Below are 27,799 nucleotides of genomic sequence, written 5' to 3' on the forward strand. Positions count from 1 at the left end.
GATTGAACAACAAATTTGCTTTAGTACACTTAACTGTTTTGCTTCTTTTTGTTTCACCGGAAGGAACATGTTTTGTTGCATTCTGAAGCACCTTTTTCTACAGCTGCATTATTTTCGAGGGAGCTTTCCTCCTCGTCTGGGCGTGGAAATTCACTCCTTCTGTCCTTAACAGGGGTGAATTTACTAGCAATTGCAGGTTCAGAAAATACCAACATTGGTAAGTGAATATGCACAAATAAACGGCTTTATGTTTTTTCACCTACTTTTGCAGGTTTGACCTCCATGGAACGCCGATAGTTCCAGTGAAATACACGTTTTCAAACGTGAACACTGTACCACACTGACAGAATTTCCATATTCACAAATTCCTTTTTGGGGGATGGAAGCCCACACATCCTTACTCTGCTATTTAATATTAGCGCTTTAGCCCTTAAAGCAAGAAAAGGTATTAGGTTTGTGCATATATAGCTCTGTGAGTTGAAACTCGGACTGAGGTGTTTGCAGGTTAGGTATTGAAAGCTAGAAGTCGCAACACACACAGCATTTGAATGCATCTTTTGACAACTTCCACTCATACAAGAGCACATAACTAATTTCAGGATTTATATATATATATATATATTCACCAATAAAAAACAAGATACTGAGGCTCAAAAAAGTGGCGGTCCGACCATGGTTTCGGGAAAAGCCATAAATAAATCAAGCACGATTCTTTGTAACAACAAGAAAGGTCAGGACACTTCCAGTGAAATTAAGGCCCATATTTATACTTTTTGACGCTAAACTGCGCTAACGCAGTTTAGCGTCAAAAAATTTAGCGCCGTCTAACGCCATTCTGAAGCGCCATGCGGGCGCCGTATTTATGGAATGGCGTTAGCCGGCGCTAGCAGACCGGCGCTGCCTGGTGTGCGTGGAAAAAAAACACGTAGACCAGGCAGCGCCGGCGTAGGGGGAAAATGGCGTTAGGGCGTCTTAAAATGGGGCAAGTCAGGTTGAGGCAAAAAAATCGCCTCAACCCGATTTGCGCCATTTTTTTCGACGCCCAGACGCCATTTAAATGACTCCTGTCTTAGTAAAGACAGGAGTCATGCCCCCTTGCCCAATGGCCATGCCCAGGGGACTTATGTCCCCTGGGCATGGTCATTGGGCATAGTGGCATGTAGGGGGGCACAAATAAGGCCCCCCTATGCCACCAAAAAAAAAAAAAATATATAAAAAATTATACTTACCTGAACTTACCTGAATGTCCCTGGGGTGGGTCCCTCCATCCTTGGGTGTCCTCCTGGGGTGGGCAAGGGTGGCAGGGGAGGGCACCTGTGGGCTCATTTTGAGCCCACGGGCCCCTTAACGCCTACCCTGACCCAGGCGTTAAAAAGTGGCGCAAATGCGGGGTTTTTTGACCCGACCACTCCCGGGCGTGACTTTTGCCCGGGAGTATAAATGCGACGCATTTGCGTCGCCGTCATTTTTTTAGACGGGAACGCCTTCCTTGCATCTCATTAACGCAAGGAAGGCGTTCACGCAAAAAAATGACGCTATTTGCCCATACTTTGGCGCTAGACGCGTCTAACGCCAAAGTATAAATATGGCGTTAGTTTTGCGCCGAATTTGCGTCGAAAAAAACGACGCTAATTCGGCGCAAACGGAGTATAAATACGGGCCTAAAGCTTTTACTATCCTACAGATTCTTCCTCCCAACGCTTTGGCTGAAATACGTTGGGAGGAAGAATCTGTAGGACAGTAAAAGCTTTAATTTCACTGGAAGTGTCCTGACCTTTCTTGTTGTTACAAGAATCTTGCTTGAGATATGCATATATATATATTGCCAAAAAAAACAAATTTACAGGGACATTATAGTTAGGTTCTGAATTTACTCCTACAAAAGCATAGAAATTCAGCAGTTAGAGTTCTTTCAGATAACTATAACTTGCACCCTAAGGAAACTATAACTCGCTCCCTTGCCATTCACAGTTTTCTTTCAATATTGTTATTGCAAACCTTCCAGTGATATAAAAAATGGCATACAACTTCTCATCAATTACAAAATATGTGGAGTAAGTTGCTGTGTATGACGAAGGCGCCAATTTACAGTTACCTTAGTGCGCGAGGTATATAGTTACTTGAAAGAACTCTAACTACAATTGCTGAATTTCAATGTTTTTGTATGAGTAAATTCAGAATCTATCACATCCCAATAACCTTTGTTTGTTTCAGTAAATGTCTATGATTTTTTTAATGCAAAGTTATTTTAATTACTATGGGGGTCATTACAACATTGGCGGTAAAAGCCGCATACCGCCATGCAGAAGACCGCCAACACACCGCCGCAGAATTCCACCATGGTCATTATGACCCAAGGGCCGGAATCCGCCAAAATCTAGACACCCACACAAGTCCGCCACACCAAAGGTCAGTGATAAACTGGCGATAACAAATCCTCCACCGTCACGCCAACAGGAAAACGCCCACACTATCACGACCCACAAATACACGCAGCGGTCTTTCAACCACGGTATTCCATTGGCGGTACACACCGCAGCGCTCAAAATACACACACATATACAAAACACATCCACATTGGACAATTCGAAATACACACACCTGATACACATACACACACCACTCCCACACATCCAATACAATATAAAACACACACCCACATCACCCATAAACCCTTACGACCACAATTGCGACTGAAGGCCACAGAGAGACACTGCCATCTACAAACGAGCATCCACAGGCACTCAACACCATCACCCACATAGCATCCACGCACCTCATACTACACACCTCTAAAATCGCCCCACACATCACAACACACACCACCCCACACATCACCCACACCACCCCATGGCACGGCAAAGACACCCCAGGTTCTCTGAGGAGGAGCTCAGGGTCATGGTGGAGGAAATCATCTGGGTAGAGCCAGAGCTATTCGGATCACAGGTGCAGCACACCTCCATAGCTAGGAAGATGGAGCTATGGCGAAGAATCGTGGACAGGGTCAATGCAGTGGGACAGCACCCAAGAAATAGGGATGACATCAGGAAGAGGTGGAACGACCTACGGGGAAGGTGCGTTCCGTGGTCTCAAGACACCCCATCACCGTACAGAGGGCTGGCGGCGGACCCCCACCTCCTCCCCCACAACTAACAACATGGGAGGAGCAGGTCTTGGCTATTCTGCATCCTGAGGGCCTCGCAGGTGTAGCTGGAGGAATGGACTCTGGTAAGTCAAATCTTTACTATTACATCCCCCACCCTACCTGCATGCCAACACATACCCCACCCTCGTCCTCACCCCATCACTCCTACTCCTCACACATGTACCAATGTCACAAACCACCCATCCCAACACCAAGCCCTGCATGCAACACCAAAGCATGGACACCCATCACCAATGCATGGCCATTGCACATACCCATACACCCCCCTAAACCATCATCACACAAGGTCCTACACATGAATGCAAGCACTGGGGTACACAGTCACCCACACATTGCATACCATGGCACATACAGATACAATAATCATGCCTTTACACCCTTGTAGGACCCCTACCCAACGTCACCAGAAAGGAGGGTCCACACATGTCCACTTCACCCACAGAAGAGGCCCACAGTGATGACAGCAGCTCTGTCCAACTAGATCTAGGTGACCAGCCCGGCCCATCTGGGACCTCAGGACAGTCGGTTCCCCTCACATTGGCACAGGCCACTACAGAGCTTGCCCCCTCTGCAAACACCAGCGCAGCACCCACCCAGCGGGCCCATACCTCTGTCCCCAGGACACGTCAAGCAGCAGTGTGTCCACCACTACAGGAAACCCAGGATAACCCACTACCCCAACAACACCAGGGACCTGGGGGCAGTGGTAGTGGGCACACGGTTCAGGGGACAGAGGCCCACGAACACAGGGGAACTGGGAGGGTTGCTGTGCGACAGGGGGAGGACAGGCCCAGGGAACCCACTCTCCACGAGGCCCTCTCCAACATCATGGGAGCCTACCACCATTCCCAGGAGACAATAGCAACGGTACTGGCCAAGTTTCAGGAGACCCAGCGCCTGCAGGAGGAACAGTATTTGGGAGTCAGGGAGGAACTCATCAATTCCACCCTGGACACCATTGTAGGGGTGCTGAAGGAACTCCTCAACAGCAAAAGGGACACTGTGGCACAAAAAGGGGCCCCTGACACTAGCCTGGACGATGAACTGCCCACCACCTCCACCGGTGCTAGTGGATAGGAGGCACCGCCACAGGACCACCACACCAGCACCCCACCCCCTGCAGATGGAGATCCACCCCGCAAGCGGTCCCTGAGATCCAGGACAAAGACAGAGAACAATGCCAAGACCCCCACCAAGAAATGAGACCACCTTGATTGTCATCCTTTTGTCCCACCTTGTCACCCTGTATATCCTTAAACTGACCCAGCTCGACTTCCTATGCCCCTTTGGACAATGCATCTGTGAGACTAATAGACTGGACTCTGCCATGGACATTCCTCCACCATCACCCCTCACCATTTTACAACCCCCTCCAATATTGAGCACTTAAATAAACACCCTTAAAGCACAAAACAATCAGGAGTCTGTCTGTGATTTCGAAATAGTGTATTAGCAATTACAGTGTCAAAATGCTGTTTCAAATGTAATGTCCACATACCTATGTCACACAGCTCTAGTCCATAAGAAACAAAGCAGATGTCACACAGTGGGGCCCACATCTGTGAAATCGTAAGGGAAAGTGGCAACTCAGTGACCATACACTGGGTGAAAATGACAGACAGTAGAGAGGTAGTGGATTAAAATCACATGTAGCAGGCAGTGTTGTCCTCTTACCTGTGTCTCAATGGAAGTATTACATGATCATCGTGTTCCTGTTGTCGATGTCCTCTTCTTCTGCTTCCTCGTCTTCACTGTCCACAGTGTCCACAACTGCCACAAGACCTCCATCTGGACCATCCTCCTGCAGAAAAGGCACCTGCCGTCGCAAAGTCAAGTTGTGAAGCATACAGCAGGCCACCATGATCTGGAACACCTTCTTTGGTGAGTAGAATAGGGAACCACCTGTCATATGGAGGCACCGGAACCTGGCCTTCAGGAGGCCGAAGGTCCGCTCTATAATCCTCCTAGTTCGCCCATGGGCCTCATTGTAGCGTTCCTCTGCGCTTGTCCTGGGATTCCTCACTGAGGTCAGTAGCCATGAGAGGTTGGGGTAACCAGAGTCACCTGCAAATGGCGAGGGACAACTGTTAGACGCACACTGACTCATAGGGACATCCACAGACCCAGACAACTGTTCCCACTGGTTTGGGTCCAGGTGCTCACCTAATAGCCACACCCGGGGCCTCTGGAGTTGCCCCATCATATAAGGGATGCTGCTATTCCAACGTCATGCACTGAGCCAGGGAATTTGGCATTAACATGGGAGATGTACTGGTCTGCCAAACACACCATCTGCACATTCATCGAGTGGTAACTCTTCCGGTCTCTGTACACCTGTTCACTCCTGCGTGGGGGTACTGTAGTATTCATAGGAATGTAGAACTCTTGAGATTGGATTGGAATCTGGTGATGTCATGGCTGAGGTGAGACAGAGAGAGCTTGGTGAGGAGAGGCTGACAGTTGGATCTTGGCTGGATGGGACCTCCTATATATTGGAATAAAGCTTCCTCGTGACTACATGCCGTTGTACATCTTTATTTCATCTGGAAGAACATCTTGATTCATTACACTGGCGACGGAGGATGGGATGCGTTTCTTTTAGCCTTCTACATCATCTAAACGGCTGGTTACATGGAGGTCTCAACAAGGGATTTTGATTCAGAACTCAAGGAGTACTAACGGGAGAAGGTGTCTTTTGTTTTATTGTTCTCCTGTTTTTCATTTTGTCCTTTGAACGCTTGTTTGTTGAGAGGAAGGACCGAGCGTTGACTCCCAGCGTGCGTTGTTTTTTTTCTTTCTTTCTTAACTAAACAGCTGAGCGCGCGCCGGCTCCATGCAAGCGCTTCGTTTGATCTAATCAGCTGGCCTGTGTACGCGTTTCTATAGAAACCGTACAACGGTGGAGCTTTGGACCTGCACATGAGCTTAACAACGACTGTAACGCACAAGCACTGCGCGCCAGTTTCTTCATGATATAAATATATATAAACATTTGTATCATAGCCCTCATCCTACGGAGTTATCTGGATCGGATCAGCTCACATTAACTATAAAGCAACTAGTCAGCTACACGGCAGCTTAAACGCACACACTTCCGCGTCAGCTGTTTCAAGCTCACCAATAGTTTGGCCAATGTATAATGCAGCTATTAAAAGATAAAAAAAAAAAAGGAGACAATTTTTTTTCTACCAAGCACAAAGATACGTTTAATATAACTATTATAACAAACTATTTAAGACCTTAAAATTAAGGATTCAGAGACAGGAGTTTGTGAGTTGGAACACACAATTATGCAGAATGTTACTGCGCCCTCGTTTTTCTTGGCTTTGCCAGGAGAACCGCCTATAAAATGGCAAAAGTGGAAGAAAGTTTTTGAGAGGTACGCAAAAGTTTGTGGTGCATCACTTAGCGTTGAAAGGAAAACTGCATTATTGTTACATTGTTTAGGATCAGAAGGTCAGGAAGTTTTTGATAATCTTCCAGACATATTTGACGAGAACCTAAATGAATATGAGACGTGCATAGAAAAGTTGGATAGACATTATCTTTCAAAGGTTAGCACCATACTCGAGAGATACCACTTTGCAGGAGAAACCAGGAAGAGTGTGAAACCGTAGAGAGCTATATTACAGCCCTTAGGAAACTGGCATCATCATGCAAATTTGGGCCACTTTTGGATGAGAGAATCAGGGATCAGTTTATGCTGGGCTGCAACATTGAGAAGGTCAGAGAGGAAATTTGGCAAAAGGATGATCCGACACTAGATGAGGTTGTAATACTGGCAAAGAAAATTGAACATTCCCTCAAATGTGTCGAGGCAATTAAGAAAGAGGAGAACAAATGTGACTCTGTACATCTCATCAAGAGTCATGGAGACAAACATGAAATCTCTCTGAAACAAAATTATAGAAAGGAACAGAAAAACTTTCAAGGGAAACGTTTTCATTGCGGTAAGCAGGGCCACATGGCGAATGATAGAAATTGCCCTGCCATTAAATTAACATGCAATTTGTGCAAAAAGAAAGGTCATTTTGCCAGTGTTTGCAGAACCAAAAGTAGGAAAGGAGGTATCTATGAAGTTAATGATGATTCAAACAACATGGATGGAGATGATTTTGAGTGTGGCCAAATTATTCTCCAAGTCAGCAATGGGAGGCGAGGGCCCATTGATGAAATTCTGGTAGATGGTGAAAGAACAAAGGTTCTTTTTGACTCTGGAGCGAAGATTACCATCATATCAAAAGAGTTCTATTTCGAAAAACTCTTAAACAAAGTTAAGTTATACAAACCTGATATCACTCCTCGTGCGTATGGTGGAAAACCTATCAAACTGTATGGTTAATTTAGAGGTTTACTGGAATTCAAACACAAGTTGATCAATGCAAAGATCTATGTTTCAAAAGAAGGAGACAGTATCCTGAGTTGGTTTCATCAGAAAGATCTTGGAGTGATACTTGATCCTAATAGTGATCCTCCTGTGAAGATCAAAGATCAAGATGAGATAAACAAAATTAAGGAACGTGATGAATCTGTTGTCCAGGAAATTAAAAAAGACTATGACTTTGTGGAGAAACTAAAATTGAAGGTTCCTTTCGTGTTTCAAAACAAATTAGGGTGTCTTCAGAACTATTCTCATCATTTACACCTCAAGGAGGGAGCTAAGCCGATGTGTAGTAAAGTTCGTGGTGTACCTGTGGCCTTGCGTGAAGAAATGAAAGTAGAACTGGAGAGACTTCAGAAAGAAGGAATTATTGAAGAAGTTGAAGGAACTGAATGGTTGGCACCAGTCGTTGCAGCCAGGAAGGCGAATGGCAGTCTACGTTTGTGTGTGGACTTGAGAGAACTGAATAAAAATGTGATTGTGGATAGATATCCCCTACCAAACATTTCAGATATGTTAATGTTATTGCAAGGAGCGAAGGTTTTCTCCACCATAGACTTAACATCAGCATATCATCAAATCAGACTAACTGAAGAATCTAAAAATCTTACTGCCTTTGTAACTCCATTTGGAACATTCAGATACACAAGATTGCCATTCGGGCTGATTTCTGCAGCGTCAGTCTTTCAAAGAATGTTGGAAAGGGTTTTGAAGGGATTTGAAGGTGTAAGAATATATCAAGATGATGTTTTAGTTTTTGGGAAAGATGATGCTGAACATGAAGAGAGGGTATGTAGAGTTTTGATGAGGCTGGGAGAGTGTGGTCTAACCATAAAAATGGAGAAGTGCAAATTCCAGAGGGACTCCATTGAATACTTAGGTCACATGGTCACAGGAGAAGGCATATCACCGAAGAGAGAACTAGTAGACACCATTAAGAATTTGCAATCTCCTTCAAATAAGGTAGAACTGATGAAGTTTATTGGAATGGCTGAGTATTATGGAACGTTTATTAAGAATTTTGCGGATTTTTGTGTGAATATGAGGAGGTTGTTACGAAAAGGTGTGGAATTTGTGTGGTGTAATAATTGTGAAAGAGAATTCAGAGACATCAAAGAGAAGTTAATTTGTGCTCCTAAGCTAAAAAATTTCAACCCTATTATTCCTTCAGTTCTGATTACTGACGCCAGTGCGAAAGGTCTTGGGGCTGTGCTTCAACAAGGTAATCATAAGTGTGAGGAAGTGGTTTTATTTCTGTCACGAGCTTTGAAAAATGCTGAGCTGAATTACTCTGTTATAGAGAAAGAAGCTTTGGCAGTGCATTGGGCAGTGAAGAAACTAAAAAATGTATTGTGGGGCAGCAAATTTGAAGTCAGGACAGATCATAAACCACTTTGTGAGATATATAAGAGGAAAGGGGTTGATGCGATATCAAGCAGGATCACAAAGTGGGTGATATCGTTACAGGATTTTGATTTTGAAGTAAAATAAATTCCTGGAGTACAGAACATGGTCGCTGACACATTATCAAGGTTGGTACAGTCTACAGGTAATAGTCAGGAAAGAGAAGGGAGTGATGATGATTCAGACGGTGAAGCGGTATGTGAAATAGGAGGCAGTAGTTTTGATAACGATGTGGTCACAGAAGAGAGATGGAGGAGAGAATGCGCTTTGGATAATACAGTAATAGAAGTGCTTTCTTTGCTAGAGAAAGATTGGTGGAACAAAAATAATGGGAGTGCAGAGACACAGAAGTTTTGGCATGTAAAGGGGGAATTATCGAACAGAGACGGCCTACTGTTTAGGGCACAAGGCTAGTTCCTCCTACCACGCTTAGACACGAGCTTATTTCTCTTGCCCACTCGGGTCATCAGGGAATTTCTAAAACCAAAGGGCGTTTGCGAATGACATATTGGTGGCCAGGAATGGATAGGCAGGTGGAGAGGACCATTAGGGAGTGTTTGCAATGTGTGTTGAGTGAGAAAACAGTCAAACCTAGAGTTCAACCCATGGAGATTAGAGAACGCCCCGCTCAACCCTGGGAAGAAGTTGCATTAGACATTCTGGGACCCATTCGTGGAGGGGGTGTGGACGTATATCTCCTGGTGCTGGTAGATGTTTTTTCAAGGTGGCCGGAGATCAAATTTACCAGAGGAATTGAGACGAGGCATGTAATTGAGTTTCTGAAGGAAGTGTTTGGGAGAGAAGGGTTTCCAAAATCCATCCTCACCGATAATGGTGTGCAGTTGGTGTCTAGGGAAATGGAACGGTTTTTAGCAGACTGTGCCATACGACACAAGAAATATGCACTTTACCATCCAGAAACCAATGGCATGGTAGAGCGTTTCAACAGAGTTTTGAAAGAAACAATTGTGTTGGCCAAAGACAATGGTATGGATTGGAAAAAAGAAGTAATTAAAAGGATTGAGGCATACAGGGTTTCCCCGCACTCCACCACTGGAAAAACACCTTTTGAATTATTTAGAGCCAGACACCCAAATACCTTAGTAGCTCCCAGTTGGGTGAACGATGTGGAGTCAAGATCAGGAATGATTGTGTCAGATGACAGCTGGAGAGTGTGTGAACGAAAGAAAGTAGAAGCTAGGAAGAGATATTTCGACTCAAAAAAATCAGCACGAGTAACCAAAGTTAAAGTAGGAGATTGGGTACTTATTCGTGGCCCGGTCAACAAAGGCAGAAGTACACATAAATCCAAGCCTGTAAAAGTGGTGAAGTTATTTAGGAATGCCGTAAGAACAGAAGATTCAAAGATGTGGAATCTCAATCGAGTGGTGGTTCTCAAATGTAATATGTGCAATTAGTTTTTTTGGCTCTTTAATTTTATTTTGCTCTCTTAATGTATTTTATTGTTTAATTCTTTTTTTTTTTGTTGTTTGTAAAAGAGGGGAGGTGTGTAGTATGCATAGGAATGTAGAACTCTTGAGAGTGGATTGGAATCTGGTGATATCATGGCTGAGGTCAGACAGAGAGAGCTTGGTGAGGAGAGGCTGACAGTTGGATCTTGGCTGGATGGGACCTCCTATATATTGGAATAAAGCTTCCTCATGACTACATGCCGTTGTACATCTTTATTTCATCTGGAAGAACATCTTGATTCATTACAGGTACCAAGGCCACATGTGTCCCATCAATGGCACCTATGATGTTGGGGATACGTCCCAGGGCACAGAAGTCACCTTTCACTATAGGCAAATCCTCCACCTGAGGGAAAACGATGTAGCTCCACATGTGTTTCAGCAGGGCAGACAACACTCTGGACAACACGTTGGAAAACATAGGCTGGGACATCCCTGATGCTATGGCCACTGTTGTTTGAAAAGACCCACTTGCTAGGAAATGGAGTACTGACAGCACCTGCACTTGAGGGGGTATTCCTGTGGGATGGCGGATAGCTGACATCAGGTCTAGCTCCAACTGGGCAAACAGTTCCTGGATTGTGGCACGATCAAGCCTGTAGGTGATGATCACAAGTCTTTCCTCCATTGTCGATAGGTCCACCAGCGGTCTGTACACCGGAGGATGCCACCATCTCCTCACATGCCCCAGCGGACGGTGCCTATGGAGGAGAATAGCGAGCAGAGAGTCAACCAACTCTGAGGTACGTAAACACAGCTTACTCTGAAAATATTAATAAGTCTAAATTTGCCTGTATGAGTGGTTAGGCAAGGCCTAGGTATGTGTGACAGAGTAAAAAGTAATGCCATGTGGGCCCCTGAAATGGCGGCTGCCTGACCTGTAAAGTGGGACAGGGGGATATGAAGTAACTGCGCTGGCGTTGTACACCGTCGCGGTAGGCGGTCGAAGACTGCGGCGCAATTCTGCATTGGTTAACATTGGGCCCTATGGATCCCAGGAGCCAATGACGATGTACGCCAGCGGTGACGGTATGAACCCGCCGCGGACGTGACCGCCATAGGGATGCGGGCCAATGACTGTGACGGTGCAGTTGGTAATTACTTCTCTTTTCCCCTGTACAATTCCTGTAGGTCAGCGCCCACCAGAAGAAGGACATCTGGCGTGCCATCGCCAAGGAAGTCCGGACCCTGGGGGTCTACCACAGACAGAGCACCCACTGATGGAAAAGATGGGAGGACATTCGCCGCTGGAGCAAGAAGACGGCGGAGGCCCAGCTGGGGATGGCCTCTCAACGTGGGAGGGGTGCCTGTCGCACCATGACCCTCCTGATGTTCAGGATCCTGGCGGTGGCCTATCCGGAGTTGGATGGGCGCTTGAGGGCATCACAGCAGCCGCAAGGGGATGAGTTCACTCTCATTCTTCTGATTCAACGCACATTTTAGGTGTCTGGGTGGGGGAGGTGGGCTGTGGGTTCCCCTAGGCCAGGGTGAGTTTGGTAGTTAAGTTCCCTACTTCAGGTAGGCCCTGTGGCACCCCACCCCACTTGTGTACAGTGCCAACTACACCTACTCAGGCTCCTGTGACATCCATGTGTGCAGAAATCGGCCATAGCCTTGTAAGCCATGTCCCAGGGATTAAATAGTGGACCCCAAGTGCGCGGCGTAGTGCAGGGGGCTTCTGTGTCTGTCATGTCCGCCAACGGTAGCGGTATTGCATGCACTGAACATGTCTTTCTTCTGCCCCCCCCCCTTTTGTGGTCTCCCTGTACTTGTGTGCATTAGCATCATCAGGCGGAGGAGCAGTGGCACCGGAGCAGGAGGGAGCTACATCCCACATGGCCCTGGAGGGCGAGACTCCGAATTCAACAGGGGGAGGAAGGGGGAGGGGAGCTCCACGGTGGGGACAGGAGCTGACACCAGCGAGATGGACTCCTCCTCTGATGGGAGCTCCCTTGCGGTGGTGGCCCCATCTGTGCCCCCCGCATCTACAGGTACAGCGGCCACCGCCCCTACCAGCACTGCCCTCCCAGCAGCCCCTCAGCCTTTGCCCCGTGCCAGCTCACCCAGGAGGGTGAGCATTACCTTCGCCCCAGGCACCTCAGGCCCTGCCCCTTTCACCCATGCTGCCCTCAGTGAGGAAGCCATTGACCTCCCCAGGTCCCTCACTGTTCGGCAGTCTACCATTTTGAATGCCATCCAGGGTGTAGAGAGGCCGTTACAACAAACCAATGCATTCCTGGAGGGCATTCACTCTGGTCAGGCAGCCCTTCAGCAAACTTTTCAGACTCTGGCCTCAGCACTGATGGCAGCCATTTCCCCTGTCTCTAGCCTCCCCCCTCCAACTTCCTCCACCCAGACCCACACCCCTGTACCTCAACCTATCCCAAGCACACCATCAGACCAGCATGCACACACCTCAACACACAAGGGAAGCTCTGGCAAACTTAAGTACCACACATCCCACAGGCACTTACGCAAGCATCACACACATGCAGACACACCAACATCCACTGCCTCCACTGTGTCCCCCTCCTCCTCGTCTCCCGCCTCCCTCCCAGTCTTGTCTCCACTCACACCTGCATGCACTACATCCTCAGCCACTACGTCCATCACCAGCACAACCACCACCACACCCCGCTCACGTGCACTCACCACCTCCACTACCATTCACACATCCCCTGTGTCCTCTCCCACTGTGTCTGTGAGGCCACCTCCCAAGGTACACAAACGCAGCCACACACCCACCTAACAGCCATCCACCTCACTACAGCCTCCAGCCCATGCACCTTCACCCAAAGTCACCAAACGTACACCGCCTACAACCACTACCTCTTCCTCCACTCCCAAACCCCCTCCAGCTACCCGTCCCAGTGTTCCTAAGAAACTTTTCCTGTCCAGCCTTGACCTCTTTCCCTCACCTCCCCCACCCCATCAGTCTCCTAGGGCCCGACTCTCCAGGTCCCAACCTAGCACCTCAGCCACAACATCGGCGGGACCAGTGGAGCCAGCAGTCACCGGATTATGGAGTGCACCAGGCAGCAGGGCAGGCAGTGTGGCAAGGAGCCGGAGCACGGACAGCCCCCCACCTGTCAAGCATAAAAAGTTGGACAGTGCCCGGCGGGAGGGGGGAAAGAAACCAGCCACCAAACCCGCTCCCAGGGGTCCAGTTGGGATTGTGGAGAAAGCTGCGACACCATCCAAGGGGGGAAAGGGGCAGAGTAAAAGCGTCAAGTCTGGGAAGATCAGCACGGCGGACAAGACCCAGGAAGCGACCGCCAGCAGCGGCCCCGCTGCCGCAGACAGGACCGCCAGCAGCCCGGCTGTCACAGACAAGACTGCCAGCAGCCCCGGTGCCCAGGAAGCGACCGCCAGCAGCAGCCCCGTTGCCACAGACAGGACCGCCAGCAGCCCCGCTGCCCCGGAAGCGACCGCCAGCAGCAGCCTCGCAGACACAGACAGGACCGCCAGCAGCTAAACCACTGCCCAGGACACCACCGCCAGCAACCCCGCAGGGCAGAACAAGACTGCAAGCAGCTGAACCGCTCCCCAGGACACCGCCGCCAGCACCCACGCAGGGCAGAACAAGACCGCCAGCAAGTGAACCGCTGCCCAGGACACCGCCGCCACAAGCAGCGCTGCCAAGGACACCGCCACAAGCACCGCTGCCCAGGACACTGCCACCAGCAGCCCCGCAGGCCAGTGAACACAAATGATTCCGACGCTACTGAGCCCGCCACAGGCAGGATGAAGCACTCTGGGCACAAGGTCCCCTCCAGAACCAGTGGAGAGATACATCCACTACTTCTGTCCTTGGCAGGATGAAGCACTCTGGGCACAAGGCCCCCTCCAGAACCAGTGGAGACTGTTATCCACTTGAGAGACTGTGGCTTTGCACTCCCCAAGATTGAATAGTGGGCAAACCACCGCCTGTAGAGATTTGAGAGACTGTGGCTTTGCACTCCCCAGGATTGAACAGTGGGCAAACCACCCACTGTAGAGACTTGAGAGACTGTGGCTTTGCACTCCCCAGGATTAAACAGTGGGCAAACCACCCACTGTAGAGACTTGTGAGACTGTGGCTTTCCATTCCCCAGGACAAATCAATGGGCATGGAGCCCCCTCGTGGATCTGGCGTCGTGCACTCAACCGGCTGAGGTGCCCCCCTTCCCTTCCTCCTGAGGTGCCTGTTTTATTTCTATCTGATTCCCCTGCAGTGTTCTCTCTGTTTTGATCGGGTATTGAGTGTGGGCCTCGCCCATGCCTTTTGGGCCCAGTGATCCACGGACTATGATGGTGGAATCCCTTGGTCTTGTGTTCATGGTGTATATAATTGTTCATAGTGTAAATGTGCATATATGTAAATATTTCTGATTACTGTCTTTGAATATATTACAATCATCCGACTCATTTCCTTTTGTCCTTGCATTCTTTCAGGGGAGGTTGGGGTGGTGTAACTGTGATGTATCAACATGTACTTGTGCGTGTGTTGTAGTGGGTGAGGGTGGGGGTGGGGGTTTTGCGTGTTGCATGTGTGTCTCACAGTTTTTTCCCTCCCCCCGCCCCTGTGTCGTAGGTGCAGTACTCACCGTGGTCTTCGCCGCCGGCGTTCGTGCTCCTAGTAGAGGAGCAGAAAGATAAAGGCTGGCAGAATTTGGAGCTCCGGTTTCATGGCGTCCTGGTTCCTCGTGGGGTGTGTAGAGGTGAGCGTTTTCCCTTCTAAGTCCTGTTTCCGCCGTGTTTTTGTTCGCTGTGAATCCACCCCGGAAAAGGTGGCGGATTGGTGGGTTGTAATTCTGTGGGCGGTACATTGTCCTCCACCTATCTGTTGGCGGTTACTGCCGCGGTGTTTGTTTGTACCACCGTGGCGGTCGGAGTGTTAAAGTGTCTGTGTATGTTGGCGGTTTCCGCCACGGTCGTAATTCCATTTTTTTTACCGCCGGCCTGTTGGCGGTTTTACCGCCGCTTTAACACCGACCGCCAGGGTTGTAATGATCACCTATATGTTATCCCAACCCCTTCTGAGCACAGCCAGCTTACAGCCAAGCCCTTATAACCACCCAACCCCGTGCCATGCATGGCCTTTGGCCGTGCACTGAGCAGGTTGGCCACAAGGCTGTCTCTGTGAGTGGATGTGTGAGTGGGTGCATGAGTGCCTGAGTGAGTCTGAAAGTGGTTGTGTGAGTCTATGTGTGGGTCTGAGTGGGTGCACGAGTGTCTGAGTGGCTGTGTGATTGGATGTCTGTGCCTCTGAGTGCATGTATTGTATGAGGCCTCAACAACGCAGGGATCCGTGACAGAGACCTGTACTGGACCACCTCCTTCCGTACCGGCAGAACCCAGAGAGTCCGCCTCACTCCATTCCACTCTGAAGCCACCAAGATCATCTGCGGCATACCCCAGGGGTCATCCCTCAGCCCGACCGTCTCTTTAACATTTACATGGCTCCGCTCGCAAACCTTGTCTGATCATACTGCCTCAAAATCTTCTCATACACCGATGACACTCAGCTGATCCTCTCCCTCACCAAGGACCCCACCACCGCCAAAACTAACCTCCACGAAGGAATGAAGGCCATCGCCGAATGGATGAAGAACAGCTGCTGGAAAGTGAACTCTGACAAGACTGAGGTCCTCATCCTCAGTTCCACCCCCTACGCCTGGGACTGAACACACACGCAACCTGGGGTTCATCCTGGACTCATCGCTATCAATGACTCAGCAAGTCAATACCATCTCTGCTCCTGCTTCAACACCCTCCGCATGCTTCGGAAGATCTATAAATGGATCCCCACCGGAACCAGAAGGACGGTCACCCAAGCCCACCTGAGAGACCTGCACTGGCTCCCCGTCAAAAAGAAAATAACGTTCAACTCCTCACCCATGCTCACAAGGCATACACAACACTGGACCAGAATACCTCAACAGACGACTCCCCTTCTACACCCCGACCTGCCAACTTCACTCCGCTGACCTTGCCCTCACCACCGTTCCACGCATCCACAGAACGACCGCCGGTGGCAGATCATTCTCCCACCTCACCGCCAAGATGTGGAACACTCTTCCTATCCACCTGTGACAGACACAGGACCTGCTAATCTTAGGGAGACTCCTCAAGACCTGGCTGTTCGAGCAGTAGCAGCACCTCCCCCCAGCATCTTCAGACACTCATGGGTGAGTAGTGCGCTTTACAAATGCTATGAATGATTGATTGAATGAGTCTGTGGTTTTTCTTTCAAATGTATCCATAATAGTAAATATTTTGCATTTAAATGGCAAATATCGTGTGCTGTGATGCAAAATGATATTAAACCTTTAATTTGCCCCTAAATCATACCTATATCATACCCCTGGTGTCAGGGTACCTTCACCCTGTCCCCTTATGCCACTTTCAATTTCTGTTTTTAACCCCAAGTACTGTGTCCCGTGAAATAAAATGGCAGTAGCAAATTTCTAGTCAGGTTGCGGTCAGCCAATTGCAATGCTTCTTTTCACACGCGTATTTGCATAAATTCGCCAATTTCGTGATTATCCGCGACCACAGATTTACTTGCCCTTAAATATCTCGTAAACTATTCAACGCAATTAAACCAAATAACAAACAGAACAATCCACGTACCGCCAGCTAGCTTTCTGCCCAGTTTGGTGTAATTCTGTCCAGTGGTTTAGGCTGTAGACGTGTTGACAGGTCATATGGGAATTAAAATGGGAAACACAATGTTTCCCATATTGAGGAGGCAGACTACCCCCACAGCATGCACCACCAGGAAAGCAGTCGAGAAGGCGGCTGGATCAGCGATACAAGGTTGCAGTAATCATCTTTGCTACTTTGTTGCGGTTTTGCAGGCGTCCAGAGCAGTCAGCGGTCGATTCCTTGGCAGAAGGTGAAGTGAGAGATGCAAAGGAACTCTGATGAGCTCTTGCATTCATTATCTAAAGAATTCCCCAAAGTAGAGACCCTAAATAGCCAGAAAAGGAGGTTAGGAAGGAGGATAGGCTAGCAACACAGGTAAGAGCCTATCAGAAGGAGTCACTGACATCACCTGCTGGCCCTGGCCACTCAGAGCAGTCCAGTGTGCCAGCAGCACCTCTGTTTCCAAGATGGCAGTAGTCTGGAGCACACTGGAGGAGCTCTAGGCACCTCCCAGGGGAGGTGCAGGTCAGGTGAGTGGTCACTCCCCTTTTCTTTGTCCAGTTTCGCGCCAGAGCAGGGCTGGGGGATCCCTGAACCGGTGTAGACTGGCTTATGCAGAAATGGGCACCATCTGTGCCCATCAAAGCATTTCCAGAGGCTGGGGGAGGCTACTCCTCCCCAGCCCTGACACCTTTTTCCAAAGGGAGAGGGTGTAACACCCTCTCTCTGAGGAAGTCGTTTGTTCTGCCTTCCTGGGCCAAGCCTGGCTGAACCCCAGGAGGGCAGAAACCTGTCTGAGGGGTTGGCAGCAGCAGCAGCTGCAGTGGAACCCCGGGAAAGGTAGTTTGGCAGTACCCGGGTCTGTGCTGGAGACTCGGGGGATCATGGAATTGTCTCCCCAATGCCATTCTGGCATTGGGGTGACAATTCCATGATCTTAGACATGTTACATGGCCATGTTTGGGGTTACCATTGTGACGCGATACATATGTCGTGACATATGTATAGTGCACACGTGTAATGGTGTCCCCGCACTCACAAAGTCCGGGGAATTTGCCCTGAACAATGTGGGGGCACCTTGGCTAGTGCCAGGGTGCCCACATACTAAGTAACTTAGCACCCAACCTTTACCAGGTAAAGGTTAAACATATAGATGACTTATAAGTTACTTAAGTGCAGTGGTAAATGGCTGTGAAATAATGTGGACGTTATTTCACTCAGGCTGCAGTGGCAGGCCTGTGTAAGAATTGTCAGAGCTCCCTATGGGTGGCACAAGAAATGCTGCAGCCCATAGGGATCTCCTGGAACCCCAATACCCTGGGTACCTCAGTACCATATACTAGGGAATTATAAGGGTGTTCCAGTATGCCAATATGAATTGGTGAAATTGGTCACTAGCCTGTTAGTGACAATTTGTAAAGAGAGAGTATAACCACTGAGGTTCTGGTTAGCAGAGTCTCAGTGAGACAGTTAGGCATCACACAGGGAACACATACATATAGGTCACAACCTTATTAGCACTGGGGTCCTGACTAGCAGGGTCCCAGTGTCACATAACAAACATACTGAAAACATAGGGTTTTCACTATGAGCACTGGGCCTTGGCTAGCAGGATCCCAGTGAGACAGTGAAAACACCTGACATATACTCACAAACATGCCAAAAGTGGGGGTAACAAGGCTAGAAAGAGGCTACTTTCTCTCAATAAGTCACCCCTAAGGTAAACTCTAGGTAACCCATAGGGCAGTGTGCTATGCAGATAAGAGGCAGGACATATACCTGTGTAATTTATATGTCCTGGTAGTGTAAAACTTCTAAATTAGTTTTTCACTGCTGTGAGGCCTGCTTCTTTTATAGGCTAACATTAGGGCTACCCCATATACTGTTTGCGTGGCAGATTCTGATATGAAAGAAGTAACAGGGTCATATGTAGTTTGGTAATACAAAATCCTGTTGACTGGTGAAGTTGGATTTAATATTACTATTTTAAAAATGCCACTTTTAGAAAGTGAGCATTTCTCTGCACTTAAATCCTTCTGTGCCTTACAATCCACATCTGGCTAGGTTAGCTCCCTTTGGCATTTCACTCAGACAACCTCAAACACAGGATGCTCAGTCACACCTGCACTCAACTGCATACCAGATGGGTTTTCATGGGCTGGGAGGGCGGAGGGCCTGGCACTTGCATTTGAAGGGACAGTGGCCTGCCCTCACACAATGGACTGTCAAACCCCCTACTGGGGCTCTAGCAGACAGGATGAAACTGAAAGAGGACCTTGTGCACTTCTAAGCCACTCTTTGAAGTCTCCCTTACTTCAAAGGCACATTTGGGTATTTAAACCGGGTCTCTGACCCTACCAACTCAGATACTTCTTGGCAAGATACTTACTGGGAAAGGAACTCTGAACCAGAACCTGCAACCTGCTAAGAAAAGTTGCCTGGCTTCCCACAGGACACACCTGACTGCTTTGCTGTAAAGGACTGCTGCCTTTCTGTTGCTCCTCTGCCTTTCTGCCCTCTGGCTCTGCTGAGAAGGGATCTCCAAGGGCTTGGATTGAGCTTTCCTTCTGTTTTCTAAAGTCTCAGGGCCCAAAAGACTTCATCTCTGCAAAGAACTCCTTGTGTGATGAAAATTGACACACAGCCTGCGGGAATTGATGCACAGCCTGCCCTGCAGTGAGAAAATCACTGCAACGTGGAACCGGAACGACGAAGCCCGGCTCCCAGAGTGGAGATAGCTGCAGCACCAGTGTTGTGACTGGAACTTCGATGCATGGCCCACTGGATCAACGCAAAGCCGAGCTGGAACGACGCAGCCTGACTTCCTGCGAGAGGAATCGATGCAGCAGCTGCCATTCAACAGAAATTTCCCTGCATCGCCCACCGGATCGATGCAGCTCCTGTGACTTGGCCCTGCATGCCCAGAATTTTTCTGCATCACCCCGGAGCGTCCAAATACCCGGCAACCCGAAGATGATCCAAGTCTTCACATCTGAAATCGATGCAAAGCCCTTGCTGCATGGAAAAGCATGGACAAATCATCTGTGCGCGCCCGGAGAAACCGCCGCACACCTCTGCATTTTCCACACATCTCCCCCTCTGTGGTCCCAGTGGATAATTTAGATGCAAACCAGGTACTTTGTGCTTGCAAGAGACACTTATTGCTTTTTAAGAACTAAAGACTCATTACAAAAGTGATATTTCAACTTGCATTTATCAAATCTTGAAAGTTTTGGCCTTAATCTACTCAGATACATATTCTATGTTTTTCTAAACCTGTGTGGTGTATGTTTGTGGTGTTTACACTGTGTTATTGCATGATTTATTGCATGAATACTTTACACATTGCCTTGTAAGTTAAGCCTGACTGCTCAGTACCAAGCTACCAGAGGGTGGGCACAGGATAATTTGGATTGTGTCTGACTCACCCTGACTAGAGTGAGGGTCCTTGCTTGGACAGGGGGGTAACCTGACTGCCAACCAAAGACCCCATTTCTAATAATGGGTCAGTGCGGCCTCCCCTCCTTTTGTTAATTATAGCCCTGGGGAAATGGCGTTCCCCGGATCTCAAGGAGGCCAAGGAAGGTGACCTTGCAATTCCCCCTCCTTAATAACAATAAAGCCCCCAGGATGGTGGTGGTTGCAGGGGCTGATAAAAGTCTCAGAAGGGGTCCTTCTGTCCCTCTTCCTTATTATTTACACATGGACATGCTCTTGGGAGCTGGCCCACCTGGAGCTTTGTTGAAAACAAACACAGGAGACTGAGCTTATTTTGTTTTTTTAAACATTTTTGCTGCAGATTTGCAAGTCTGCAACAGTTTCATGGAAAAAAATTGAATTAAAATGATTTTCACCTTGGCAGGGTCCAAGGGGCACAGGAGTCCAAAGCTATGATAACAGGGTATTACTAACCTGCCTCCTTTTATTTAGTTTGATCTTTTGGTTTGGGACTCACTGAGTCCAAGTCCCAAAATGGCTGCCAAAACTTCCTCTTTAAAGTGTTGGGAGCCAATTAGATCTCTGCACAAGATCGGGATGATTTACGAAGTGTTTGGACCTTTAGATATACACATTTGGTTTTCTTTTAAAACCTCAAAAACTGCTGAACGGATTTACACCAAGTATATGAAAAGGGCACTTTCTGGATCAAGAGAAATATTCCTGCCAAATATGGGGTAGTTCCGTCCAGTGGTTCGGGCTGCAGTAGTGTTCAAAATCCCTTTGGGAAATTGCATAGGGTGAAAACGGTTTAGGACGCCTCCCCTCTTTCAGAGCCCCCCTCTTGATTAATCACCCAGAAACTTTCAAGACAGCATTTGAACCAACTGTCATATAAGTTTTGAAAATTTGGGAAGATTCTTTAAATGACGCCAAAGTCATTGACAAAACAAAAAATGCTTTTCCTAAGTAAGCTAGGTCCTAAATATAACTACCTACTGGCAACCACCAGTAGGTTTTATATATATATCCTCACTCCTTTTTCCCAACTAAAAGAAGACAGGCACTCCGTGATGCAGGTGCAAAATCCTTTATTCCGCCAGGTAGAGCAAAAAGGAACAGGAGCACATTTCGGCAGTCACTGCCTTTCTCAACCGGTTCAGAGACATTTTAACGTGACTTTTAACCCCACATGTGACTCTCGCCACAACAGCTTGACATTAAAATAAAAACATTTTTTTCACTTCCCTGCCTGGAAAGCATCTTGACTCATAACATATTTTATCCTCTGGAGACTACAATCCTGAAATAATCTCTATTACAGTACATTATTGATATATATCCTGAACTTTTACATAATGAAGTAGCTCGGCGCATAAGTGAGGATGCAGCAAACTTGTCAGAATCTAAAGTATTTCATCATCCATGAAACCAATATGATAAAGAAATTCCCATAAATCAAATGATAAATATTAACACAAATATTGAGTCAGTCAGATTGTACTAATGTCACCATACCAAATTACTCCGGCCCCCCTCACAACCCATTATCCTGCTTAAGAGATATAAAAGCTCCTTCGTATCTCCAATTGTTCTCCAATTATTCCAGCCCTGCAAAGACAGTTAAAATAATATTAAAATCATGTATGACTTCCCTAATTTACATCATCCTTCAAAAAAGCAGAGTTACGTCTAGCTCTTCTTTAATAATGTATTTTTATACATATACATGCAGTTCTTCACTACTATTCAACCCATTAAGTTCCTTTGTATCAAAGACTCTTATAGAACTAGATTCCAAAATCCACAACTTTTTTCTCTGTTGCCCCCTCTCACATCCTTGGCAACTCCTTCAATCTCACTGTATTTCAGGCTATCCACTTTCCCTGCATGTACCTCTTCGATATGTCTCACTACTGGATAGGTCATATCATTGTTTTGTACGGCTCCCAGGTGTTGCAAAGTCCTTTTGTGTGCTTGTAATATGGTTCTCCCTACGTACATTTTGGAACAACTGCACTACAAAATATAAACCAGAAACTCACTCTTGCAATTGTATTAACCTTTGATTCTATGTGCCATTTTTCCTCCAATCTCCACCCACCTGATATTCTCTCCCTTTTACATGCTTTAGATTTCACACACTTGACAAATCCATTTCTTTGCTATAACCATGTGATAATATTTTTCTTGTATCTAACATCGCTCCTTACTATCATCCCTCGTTGATTTGCTTCTGCAAAATGTTATTTGGGGGTGTTTTTCTATGTCTTCCCTACCACTGGGTCACTTCTTAACAAATGCCTCTGCCTTTGTAAGGGTGCCCTCACTTTTGAGTGTACACTGCTGTAGGTCTTTACAAATCTATGTTGAGGCTTTGTTGTAGATACTCTCCCACTTTATTTTCACTGCCATGTCTATCTATCTATCTATCTATCTATCTATCTATCTATCTATCTATCTATCTATCTATCTATCTATCTATCTTTCTATCTATCCTGATTTTTTCATTAAAAGTCATTTTTTTAATTGCTAAAGACTATGGCACTGTGTAGTGAACCTACATGTTACTTCGCACTTGACAAGTGACATTTTCCTCCCCACCAAAATGGACTACATCATGCTTGACATGAAAGTAGATCTTCTCTTAGCAAGCATGCCTTCTGAGATTGGTGGAAACTCATTTAGTAATTATAGAGATATTTGCAGATGAAAAAGGTGTCAATTGCTTTTTAAGGACTTACATTTAACAACAAACTTGGCTGTTAAACTTGCAGGTATGACATTTGTAAGTTATCTCAAGTACATTGTAATCTTTTTAGAGATTTGATTTATGTTGTGGACCTTCTTTTTGTGGTCTAGCCACTACCAAATTTCCCACAACATGATTTTTGCTGCTAGGAACCTTATTTTGAGAAAAATAAATGTGGGTAGTTTTTTGATATAGCCACCATTTTGAGTATACAAATTCAGATGTGGTTTAGTTGTTCCTCCACTGAGAATGCATTTTTAATTTTCTTTTTGAATGTGTACATTGCCTAGCCTGTCAGAGCAATTGGATTCCCGAATTCTGGCCTGGATTCCACAAATCTAAAATCAGCAAAAGGAAAAAAGCTCCTTTCTTGTATGGCAAGTCTTCATTTTTCGTATGTATTTGCAGATCCTTCAAGAATTTTGGAATCCATGGAAACCCACAACATTAGACTTTTAGCTATTGTTATAAATTAACCAAATAAAACCTTCCCAACACCTTAACGCAGGGGTCTTCAAACTGGGGGGCAGGTCCCCTAGGGGGGGGCTCAAGTGATCCCAGAGGGGCGCCAGGCTCTTGACAAGAGAAGCATTATCCTGCTAACAGGGCTTTATTTTAAGCTGAAAAAATGAGCTGCAATAAAATGCTCTGTAATGGATCATGACTAACCTATTTTGTCATTAATATCCAAGCAGGGAGTATGTGTCAAAAGGGGGTTGGGGCTCTAAACACTCTTCAAAACCTCCATCCACTCCCACTTCTGATAATCACACTGTGAATGCATCTACACATTAGTAAGGCCTGCAGAACCAGAATGCCACGTTTGGCATCATGTATTTGATTTCATTCTTAAAACAGTAACAGAATTTAACAGCAATGTTTAAATAAGTAGAGACATATTTAAACTTTGACTGTTTAATATAATAATTGTGAGGGCAGCCCGATTAATTTCTTTTTTCTCTGGGGTCACGGCATTAAAAAGTTTGAAGACCCGTGCCTTAATGTAATACAAGTATCGTAAAACCTACTGGTCAGATTTACACTAGTCAAAGTCACACCTGTGAGTAAAATTCTAGCTGTGTGTCAGGTCTGGGCAACTAATTTAGTGATTATTGATGTAGAGAAGATTAAAGTTTCTTGTAGGAGTTAAAAGGAAAATACTCATTTTTTACCTCACTTTATGGCAGTCGACAAACCCTTTGCAGATCCATTCATATGAGATTAACAAAAGCTGAATATTTTAATCAGATCACGTCACTATCTGTTTCTTGAAGAGAATATCTTCAACAATCTGAACCTTCCACAGATAGAATGTGCATTTTAACAATGTTAAAGGTGTTTTGACTCAAATTATTACTTTATTTTATTTAAAAAGAAAGTATTGTTCTCTTTTTATTCCAGACAACTGAAACGTACAGACCAACATTTCACTTACTATTTTCTGTAAACATTTCCCTGTTTGAAAAGCACATTTTGAAGGCTAACCACTCCAAAGTAATCATGCGATATAAAACACATAACAACATTTAATATCATGCTATATTGACGTATTGGGGTTCTGGTGAGATTTCCAACTCACACAGTCTTTGGACTTGCAGCATTTGATATCACCAGAAACCCTTTGTGAGTCTATAAATGTGCATAGTCAAAATACTTATATGTGGAGTTAAGGATAGTAAAAGGTATAGTTACCTATAAATATATATAAATAGCCTAAAGAGACCTATGTTTGGGGAATTGTGGTAATGAATATTTTGACTATGCTATTGTTGCAACATAACATTTAAAACTAAATATACCAATATTCAACTATATTATTATACCATATGGTTGAATATTGTCATTGATGATCTCCGGTGACATCCCAAACCACAAAATCAATGGATAAATGGTTATAAATGTCACGAGAATCCCAAGATGACTATAGAGGACCATGTGATAGTATCTATTTTGTATACTAAGTGCTTACTTTGAGTAAGGTAGCTTAAAAAAGCAGTTTTTTTTTCAAAGTGCAGCTATTAATTGGCTCTGATTAGAATTTGAATGTTCAGACTTTGTTTGCCTTTATTGAATACATTGTTAGTGAAAAACAAATGCGAAACATGTGAGTGTCAGTAGATTTAGGTGAATCTTTGACTGCAGTGCTTACTACATAATTTTCGATCTACTGCTTTTGCAATAGCACCTAACTTTGCAGATTTCACAAAACAAATTGGGACAAATAATTCTGACAATGTGCCATATATTTAGCACTTTCCCCAACCTTGATGCATCATTTGGTCCTGCATGCAACAAAATCCTAGTAGCCCTGGCAGTGCTAAAGGTCTGCAGAGTGGCTTTGGCCGAGGACTGTCATTATGATGATGAACTTAATATTTCATACTCTATATGGAGACCGTCACTAGGTAGTTATATTTTGGACCATATTTCCAAAGAGAAAGCATTTTTTGACTTGCTATATCTTTGGCACTGTTTGACGAATCTTCACAAAAGTTTCCCAAACAAGAGTTGAGGTAATTCTTGTTCCACATGGACAGTTTTGAGGTGATCCGTGAAGAGGGGGCCAAGAAAAAGGGGGCCGGGCAAAAGCGTAGCCTTTCCCATGTTAATTCCTGTAGGAGCTTTAGACATGACTGCAGCTTGAATCACTGGAGGGAATTACACCAAAGTTGGCAGAAAACTAGCCTTTGGTATGCAGAATGAGCTTTTGCTTAGTATTTTTTTTGAAAAACCACCAAGGTATGTGGCGTAGTACGTACATTTTTCAAAAATCTATAGAAAGTACCACAGAATACTGCAAGGTTACAGTGGCATAACATGGCACAATGTATCACAAAGGGACACATTTATCCATGTATTTCTTTCCCCTTACATTCTTCATGCTGTCCTGAGGGCAACACAATGCTTAACTCAGATTTACCAAGTAATGCAAGGCCAGCCTGCATCGCTCTGCGTTGCTTGATAAATCTGGAAAAACGCAAGGCAGTACTCTGCAGACTATGGCCCTCATTATGACATTGGCGGTAAATCCCACTTACCGCCATGCTGACTGTCGCCAACATACCAGCTCCATGGCAGATATCCGTTCACCATATTATGACACACACACACACCAATCCATCACTATGTAGCCACAGACACAAGTCCGCCACACCAAAGGTCAGTGATAAACTGGCGGTATCCAAACCCACACCATTACACCAACAGAAAAATGCCCATCACATTTTGACCCACGAATCACCACAGCGGACATTCAACCATTGGTGGTACATACCGCTGCACTCAATATACACACACACATACAAAACAACATTACATTGGTCAATTTAAATAGCACACAACCAACACCCATACACACACCACACCCACCCATTCACACCACTATAAAACACACTCCCACATTACCCACAACCCTTTACGAATACAAATAATTGACACCAGAGAGTGACAGCAAGACCACTGACACAACCAAAGCCACATACCACTCACACCTATACACCATTCATGCACCCCACATCACACACCCCAACACATTACCCTACACACCCTCACCTACACACCTTACACAACAACCATGGCACCACAAAGATACCCCGATTCTCAGAGGAGGAGCTATGGGTCATGGTGGAGGAAATCATCAGGGTAGAGCCTCAGCTATTTGGAGCACAGGTGCAGCAGATATCTATAACTAGGAAGATGGAGTTATGGCGGAGAATCGTGGACAGGGTCAATGCTGTGGGGCAGCACCCAAGAACTAGGGATGACATCAGGAAGAGGTGGAACGACCTATGGGGGAAGGTACGTTCCATAGCAGCAAGACACCAACTCGCTGTACAGAGGTCTGGCGGTGGACCCCCACCTCCTCCCCCACAACTAACAACATGGGAGGAGCAAGTCTTGGCAATCATGCAGCCCGAGGGCCTGGTCAGAGTAGGAGGAGGACTTGACTCTGGTAAGTCAACTCTCTACTACTACTAGCCCCCCTAACTGCATGCCATCACATACCCTCACCCTCACTCCCATCACTCCACCACCTCCAACACACCCCACCTTCACATCACACCCATTCCAATGCCAAGCCTTGCATGCACCACCAATGCATGTACATCACTCACAGTCCTGCATGGACACCTATTACCAAAAGCATGCACACTAGAGAGAATCAGCTAGCCCACCATATACCAACTTACACAAGTGAAAGCTGCCAGGGCAAATACAACCAAATACAACCCACAGAGGCACAATATGTCACACACAGAAACAATAACACATCATTTACATCCCCACAGGTATCCCAGCCAATGTCACCGGAGAAGAGGTGCTAGCACTATCCATTCCCCCAACTGAAGAGGCCCACAATGATGACAGCAACTCTGGTCGCCTGTATCTTGATGACCAACCTGGCCCATCAGGGACCTCTGGACAGTTGGTTACCCAGACCCAGTCACACACCACCACAGAGCCTCTCCCATCTAGAAACACCACTACAGCACCCACCTGGCATACCCACACCTCTGTCCCCAGGACACATCAATCAGCAGTGTGTCCACCTCTAC

Source organism: Pleurodeles waltl, chromosome 5 (genome assembly GCF_031143425.1).
Source record: "Pleurodeles waltl isolate 20211129_DDA chromosome 5, aPleWal1.hap1.20221129, whole genome shotgun sequence".
NCBI classification, from domain to species: Eukaryota; Metazoa; Chordata; class Amphibia; order Caudata; family Salamandridae; genus Pleurodeles; species Pleurodeles waltl.